This window comes from Plectropomus leopardus, chromosome 2, assembly GCF_026936395.1.
Source record: "Plectropomus leopardus strain MGB_pleo_1.0 chromosome 2, ASM2693639v1, whole genome shotgun sequence".
In the NCBI taxonomy this organism is placed as follows: Eukaryota; Metazoa; Chordata; class Actinopteri; order Perciformes; family Serranidae; genus Plectropomus; species Plectropomus leopardus.
Window position 1 is genome coordinate 32,159,990 of NC_142177.1, and position 8,451 is coordinate 32,168,440.

At 38.5% G+C, this 8,451-nt stretch overlaps 1 long non-coding RNA gene across 1 annotated transcript in view; it reads left to right on the plus strand.

The window, feature by feature from the left end:
* The window catches only part of LOC148190249 (uncharacterized), a 32,338-nt gene that overhangs the window by 18,742 nt on the left and 5,145 nt on the right, over positions 1-8,451 (plus strand). The window lies entirely within an intron of this gene.

The window sequence follows — 8,451 nt, forward strand, 5'->3', positions numbered from 1 at the left end:
CTGGTGAGTTGCTGGTCAATAAATGACGATTTTTAGAGAGAAAAAAAAGAAAGAAAGAGATATTTGGACCAAAAACCATCAGTTACACAATTTAAACAACTTAATATTACATTTAATTTGTGTTCAGTTTGAAATGTGACATCTACATTATGATGAAGTAGTTCTGCCTTTGTGTCAAGGTCTTTATTAAGTTTCTGCTATTAGTCCTTGTAACAGTTAAAAATGCATTCAGTCACTAATTTTCAAATGTAGATATACCAGTTACCTGCACAACTTGTTTGATTTCCTACATTAAGAAGCTGTTAAAGGCATAGTTTGGATCTTTTGAAGTGGTTTTGTATGAAGTACTTATCCATAGTCAGTGTATTGCGTATAGTAGATGCAGGTCTGGTGAGGCAGACAGGAGTTCCTGACAAGGACGCTAAGCAATGATCGCTGTGGAGGGATGAGCATATTTTAGCTTTACATCGAAGAAAGCCGACCTTTAAAAAAAGAGTATGCTAAATTCTGGAATATTTCCACCATCACCTTGATGACAACAATATCCGACCGGGAACTGAAGCCGTTAAATTGCCTCCTCAAAGCTACCAGACTCCATTGGGAAACACAAACAGTAATTGAGCATTACTAAACACAGGAGCTGCTGGTCTACCGCTGCGTCCATCACTTAGTTTGTGTTATTGTGCGACTTCTGCTTTTTAAACGGTTAGTTTGAATTCTCACAGTAATACAAACAAACCGATTAAGGCAGCCGTAGACCAGCAGCTCTTGTGTTTAGAGAGCTTAAATTACTGTTTTTGTTAATGGAGTCGAGTGGCTTTGATTAGAGTGTAGATGGAGAACCAAAGCCACTTAAACACCAGAACGTATTAGCGGACATCCCATGTAGAGCTGACCCGAAATCTTCAATCAGATTGAGAAAAAATGTGCATGTAAACACAGCTATAGTTGCACAAAATCACATGGAAACACGTGAGAAGGCGGGTAATAATGCTTACAAAACAATGAGATACGGAAAAAGAAAACAGAAAACATAATGAAAGAACAACAGATTAATCTGATCTCTTAAATAGCGTATCATGAATTAAATTACTTTGAAAATGTCAGATTGCAGCCACAGAGTGAACTTAAAAGTGAAACCAGATCCTCGTCTCTCTAAAGTAGATCATTCGCGTTGACTTATTATGTCCCTACTTCCAATGTGAGTCACTTTTTGGTTACCCTTTCTTCATCACTTTTCCACAGCAGCCCCTCTCCAGTTAGAGGGCATGTATTGAATATTCATCAAACTGTATGTGTCATCTCTCAAGGGATTGGTTTACGCTCTTACAGTATATCATCTGAATGCAGGCAGGATTCTTGCTCCTCAAGCATTGATTCACACATAATCCAAGTCTGGTAGGACAGCAGTCAGTCGTTTGCCTCTGCATACCAATCACTCCTGGAGGAAACTGTGAGATTTGGACACCACCAGACTTCAGGACACTTTCAGTAAAAATTTGCTGGCTGTATAAAGCTGATATCCCTTTCATAAACCACTTTGAGCCACCAACACTAGGCTTCTAGTATGACTGCGAATGGAATAGTGTTTCTTGCAGGTATAAAATGAAATTGGTGCACTTCTTGTCCTTCATATATCCATGATAGACTTTCCTTTTCAAGAGCTAAAGTAGTGCTGTTTCTGGCATCAAATTAAGTTCAAATGCAAGTGTAGCTATTAAAGTGCACTCAGTTAAGTGCATATCTCCGCTGAGAAACGAGTCATTTAGAGGGGGTTGTGGTGCTGGAAAAAAAATGTATCTACTGATTTACAGATATGTATTTCACAGTGTAAATCCTTGGGATGAAGTGTTTTTGGGCACTATGGTGTCACAATGGATAGACTTAGAAGTTTTAATTCCATAGTTTGGCCCCTATGTCCTGTTGGCTTCCTGCAGACGAACCTCGGTACGCAGTACAGCTGTGCCCGATGTAATTTTCTCTGTTTGCTCCCCTAAAATCAAGATAGTGGCAGTGATAACAGAAAAAGAGGCTGATTCATTTCGTCATTAGGCTGTACAGTTAATCTGGATATTTAATTGGAGTGTACATTTTTTTGATGTAGGTAAAATTTGTCATTTTGTCATGTAGTATTGTATGTAGTATTTTGGTGCTACAGAGAAGCCCAACCTACAAATCATATACTAGATTAGGGTTGGAAATGAACTTTTTGTCCATCGGACTCCAAAATCCAACAGCCACTCAATAGCTAATCGTTGGGTTTTTTGGCTTGTTAGTGCAGCAAATCAAGCAGCCACTTGCACATTTTACCCGCATTTGGCTGGCGGCTAGTGCTTTTTCCCAAATCTGTTCCAAATATAAGGGAACATGTTTGTTTAGTACAGACGCTGGTTAAAATTATCATCATTTATTATTTTTGTAGTAAAAATAAAAATGACCATTGCCACTAAATTTGTGTCTGTAAAACAAAAATCCTGAAGTCCTTTCTCATGCCCAACTTTAGTAAACCTTAATGTATTATCAGGTATGGGAATAATATACAGATGCTCTGGTTCAAAATGACACCAAACTTTTATGTGGATGTCATTTTTTGAGCCATGACAAAGGTCTAAATGTGGAAACACATGGCCTGCGTGAGCGTCCCCGAACCAGTTTTCTTTTTTTTCAGCGCCCTCGTTAAAAACTCAGTGCAGCCCCACTGCCTGCGTGGGCAGCGCTACTCAGCCGCGGCACATCTAGAGAAACGGTGGCTCGCCAATTTTTTCTGCGTGCTCTGCGCGGTTGTCAGCAAAAATACGGAGTGAAAATTATAATTTGATAATTATATTGACTGTACTGCTTTCATTTCAAAATTAAAGTACTCTGACAAAGGCTCTGTTGACAGAATCCCATCAGTTGTTGACACCAGGCATTTTATTGTGAAACATTTGCAGGAACATGTTTAAAATGCAGGAGCTTGCAAGACAAATGAGTGGAATTTGTGCTTATAAATGTGGAAATACAGAACTATTCTGCAGCCCTGCAGAAGAGTCACAGAAACAATGCTGCCAGTGTGAACACCGCGAGCGTGCAACACGCTGCAGTTTGGCGAGGATGCCGTCACGCAGCTGCTCGTGCATGCAGTGTGTTTCTGGCTTTACAGCCTCTACCAGGTGGTTAAGAAGTGCGAGAGGTCAGCATTTAATGACAGTTTATAGCAGTCAATAAAACAGGTTTTTCAACAATTATAAACCAAAGCAAGAACAATCGGTCATTGAACATACAGTCAGTCATAAATGTGCACACAAATATTGGGCTGATTGATCCGGTACTATTGAAGATAAGCTGCACACAGACAGATAGACACACTCACACAGGCCCACACACACACACACGACCAAATGCATAGTCCAGAGATTAGATTAAACAAACTGGATTGCTGAAGATAATTACTTAGTTTCTACTCTCCTTGTTTTTTGTTCTCTCCTTCTCTTCTGCATTTATTTATTTATTTTTTACCCACTTTCACAAGTACTTTTTGTTGATGGATATGAATGTTAAAAAAGCATTCGAGGAAAAAGAGGTCATTTTTATCCAGATGGATCAGAATTTGAATGTTTGTGTTAAGGTTTATGCTAATTTTTTGGAAGCTATAAGTTTATGATATAACATAGTAGTCAATAACAATCATTGGACATTTCCATGGACATCAAACCAAACACAGAAACAAAAGTCCCTCACATTTGTTAACATACCTGAAGCATTTGGATCCTGGTTTGAAGTCATTGCAGCGATGTTACTGTTTGTCAACTCAGAGTTTTGATCACTTTGTGGCTGTTTAAAAAGAAAAAGAAAAACTCAAAATTGGATTCAGCTCCATCAGAATTATAATAATAATCAGAATACAAATGAGAATTTTCTCAGTTCATCAATCAATTATTAGGTTTGTCAGAAAATAGCAAATAGAGACATTTAGTTTACAATTATAGGAGACTGAAAAACATGGCAAATATTTATTTTAGAAACTTGAGTTATGAATTTTATGCAATTTTGCTAAAAAAAAATACTGAAATCATTAATTGACTCTGAAAGTGCTGATACATTTTCTATTGATGAGCTTATCAATTAATAATTTCAGCTCTGTAGCTATATAGTTATTTTTTAAAAACATTTATTTAGAGCCCCCTCCACAGTCTCAAGTATACCCAAAGTCACATGACTCAACTTGACCACTCTGTAACTGCTTAGGTCATGAAAATGGGACACTTAAAAATGGGGTCGTGGGCCAGAAAAGGTTAAGAGTCCCTGCCTTGGAGGTTCTCCTCATGTGTCATCTGTGTTACCATATGACATCAGTCTGTCAAAGTGAGGATGCCTTGACTCCTGCGTGACTCGTGCAGACACTTGGAGACATGCTGGGACACAGTAAATGGGGAATGTGAAATCCCACCTATTGGCTGACTCTGCCTAACTGCCTGTGGAGTCAAGTGGCTGTGCCAGCAATTTAACTGCTCAGGATCCAAACATAGACAGGAGCGAAGGCTCTTCGCATCAAACTGTTAAGCCAAGACACATATCTGTAAATCTCTCACATACCACCAACTCTTAAAAATTATGTTTTGCACAGCGAGGTGCCTAGTTGTTTACTGCTATCAAAAGACTGAAAGTAAACGTAAAGTTAAACCGCTTGAGCGGTCGTGTGAATTTGCTTTGTATGAAAGGTGAAAAAGCACCAGCTTTGCACTTGATTTATTTTTTTAACACAACATCCCCAAAGAGTTAATATCGGAAACAGAATTTATTTTAACCAGGTCCTCGGCTTAGTGGGAGTAAACTGGAGACGACTTCAACCTACTTTGACTGTCGACCACGAAACCTGTAGGTCAGGCACCAGTGGGTGGTAATGACCTGAAAAGTGTAGGGTGATTTTAATCTTAAAGTTAGTTAAGTAATTCTTTCAATATCTTCATTGCCGAGAGCAATTTAATTAGAACTAAATGAAGTGTGTATCAAGATAATGGCCATAAGGCTTTTTTAAATGGCCCTTTAATTTTAAGGACCATAACAGGAAGACTGAGAAATGTGAAAAAGGATATCTGACCTTGAACATCTACAAGCCAGCAAAAAAAAGGTAATATAAAGGCTTTGATGTGTCACACATCCTGTAGTGCAAAAGCGATCACAGTCTCCTGCTCGGTCCTTTGTTAGTCATGGGACGACAGTTGGGAAGGTCACATTCGTGACTGAAATATGGCACCCAGTTGAGCTCTTTAACATCAGTTTTACAGGAGGATCTCAGGAGGTCCCTTCATTTTTTTCTCTTTTCACAGGGTATGAAAATTCGTCAGACTTCACTTCATTAATTCTTGAAATATGGCACAAAAAGTCAAATTTTTGGGGTCTAATCCTGTAGATACCACTCCTGTGCCTGTGGCAGGACAAAAAGAAAATGATGGTGGTTCTTGTTTGGACCAGGTCAGTGAGGCCATGTCAACTTACCGACCAACATTTTTAACATGTATTTACAGAAGCACCGCATCTGCAGGTCATTAAATGTTAAAAGAAGAAGCTCAGGTTTAGGTTTTTATTCAACATTGTGAGGATCACATGGGAAACATGTTTTTTTTTGGGGGGGGCAGCTAGCAACATTTGAACGTCTAACACTTGATTTCCTGCAAATTATTGCAGCAATTTGTGCTTTTTCTGCACAAAGTTATCGAGTAAATATTCTACTATGTCAAATAAAATAGTCCTCTGCTACTTTAATGTTTTTTATTGATGGGGACAAAGTCACTTGTTCTAAATATTTATATCTGAAATCTATACCTACGATAAAAAGTATTCAAAAATTGTCATCTGATCTTTTCTTTTTTGTCAGACTTATTACTTTGAACTTAAATTTCCTTTCAAACTTCGACAGCCTTTGGACTCAACCTAATGCTTATTTCCATCAAACAAATCCCTGCATTTGTCTTTATGAAATAATGTACAAAACATGATTGCATTTCTAAACCTGCTCCGTCACTGTAGGGAGACGAGACTGGAGCTAGGCTGTACGGTTTCTCAGTCCTAATATTGACCTCAATAAATTCTGCCTTTTTGTCCTTCATATTTAAATGATCACACAGTTGTGCTGATTTGTTCCTCTTGTTGCCTGGAACAGTACTGCATGTCAGTTTCAATCACTGCAAATATAATGTTGCTTTAGATCAGTCGTTTAATCCGACAACAATTATTGACATGGGAAATTTGCCGTTAAAAAAGCAGAAAAAATCGGACTTACTTTTAAGTTCTTCGGCGTCTACATTCAGCTATCCGTCTTCAGCTTGAACTCTTGGTACTGTCCGATATTTCAACAGTGACACCCCTTTTTGTTCGGCGATAAAACCCATACATGGCTGAAATGTAGTTGCTTAAAACCCATATTACCGCAGTGGTAAAGGGTGGAGGTTCCTCTTACTCATCCCTATGAAAGCGATCACTTTGCAGTTGGTTCTGGAAATACATTATGACTGTTCATTCAATCTGGTATTGGTCATATCCAGTCAACAGTTTGCCACTGTTACCGTTGACAATATAAAAACAACAGGTGCATTATATACCAATATCAAGATTCACATTCTGTCAGATTTTAAATAAAACAAATTAGTAATGGATATTTCTGAACTTGATCGTTGGCTCTATGATTTATGGATCCACAATAGCCATGCAAGAGTCCAAGTATCTAACCCAAAGCTTTAGACTGGCAGCTTCACAAGGTCTGTAGTAATAGGATCACTGACCTATAGACTTTATTGGCCAATAAACATTAACGCGAGACATTTTATTTGGTAAAATAATCTCTGGTTGATGTGAATGAATTGGCCGTTCCAATTAGCCTCCGAAGTATCATCGGAGATTCTTACAGCATGCCTGTGGTTTTCGATGAGTCACACAGGGCCTGTGGTAGCATTATAAAAAGACGGTTGTTCATGCCGTGGCAGTGTGATGGACTCTTTGCACAGATCAGGTTTTTGGGTTCACATTGTTAGAGGTTAAACAAGCACGACTCATCCAGACAGTTAAAATAGTCACCTCGACCTCATTAAAGATGCACATCTAAAAGAGAAGCCTGATGACATGCGTGAAGAATAAACACAAATATCACCTCTGACCCTAAATATTATAGGAAGTAGGGATGCACCAATTGTGAAATACTGGGCTGAAATCAGTGTTGATGTTAAAAATGACTATTTGGCAGATACCTGATACCAGTGGTTTTTATGTGGTTTTTAATGTTGCTTGTTTTGGGTTGGTGAAGATTCTCAGTCATCCAGGTCATGCTAATTCTACGTGCGATATCGTAGGCAACTGGACTTGCTTGAGTTTCTTAAAGAAGTTTAAGAAATGATTGAATTGCTCATCCCCTGTGCCATTGGATTGACGGCAATAAAGCCCGTTTCATACAGCACACGTCAGGAACGCGTGACCAGCGCCGAGCGTGTTGCTTTATTTTGGCGCCCATGTTATCAAGTTAGAGCATTTACACTGCAGTGCTTGTCAGGAGCGTCTCAGCTGCAGCACATCTAGAGAAACGGTGGCTCGGCAATTTTTTTCCGCATTTCTGCACGCATATCCAATTACTCAATTAATTGCAAGAATAATAGATAGATTACTCGATTACTAACATAATCGATATTTGCAGCCCCACAGTCATCAAGGTGAATATCTGCTGATATCGATGTGCAGCTGATAAATAGGTGCATCATTGAGTAATGCTATCAGATAAAATAGGCTGTAAATGATGACGCAAAAGGTTATTTTCAGCAGCGATCCTGATGGTTTAAAGATGGCACATTATGTGCAGTATGGACTGGATTTGTGTTGGCCTTGTCAGAATGTCCTTGTAAAATATAGTATGTAAGGAGACTGTATGTATGAGTGCTTCTCTCAGATATGCAGGGAGCAGTTAAACAAAGTTGTCTCCCTGAAAGCACTATCCTCAATTGTTGTTTTACTGTAGATATAAATAAGGACTAATTTTAGGTTTGCAGCTGAGAATCTTGTTAAGGCAATTCACTGGGGAGCTCAGGCAGAGATATATATTTGCAAATGTTATAAAAATGTGCACTTAGTTCATAAGTGCTTAATGTGGTTCTGTGATGTGCATGAATTCGGGGGCTCAGATAATGGAGACATGAGCCACCGAAAACATCTGTTGCTTAACAACAGCCATTGACTTTGTCTCTGTCAGTGAAGTTAGTGAAGAATATTTGCAAAGTTATTGATAAACGCATCAATCAAGACAACACCAAGAAGAACATCGCACACAGTTGTCAGTTTGTTGATTTATTGCAATTTCTACAAGAGAAAATCTGACAGATGTCTTTGTACTACGGTTTGTCACTCCACTCGTGTTAAACTGTTATTATTTCTGATGACAATTGTAAATCAGTTCAAATAAATAAATAAATTAGTCTTTAAACCATTTTA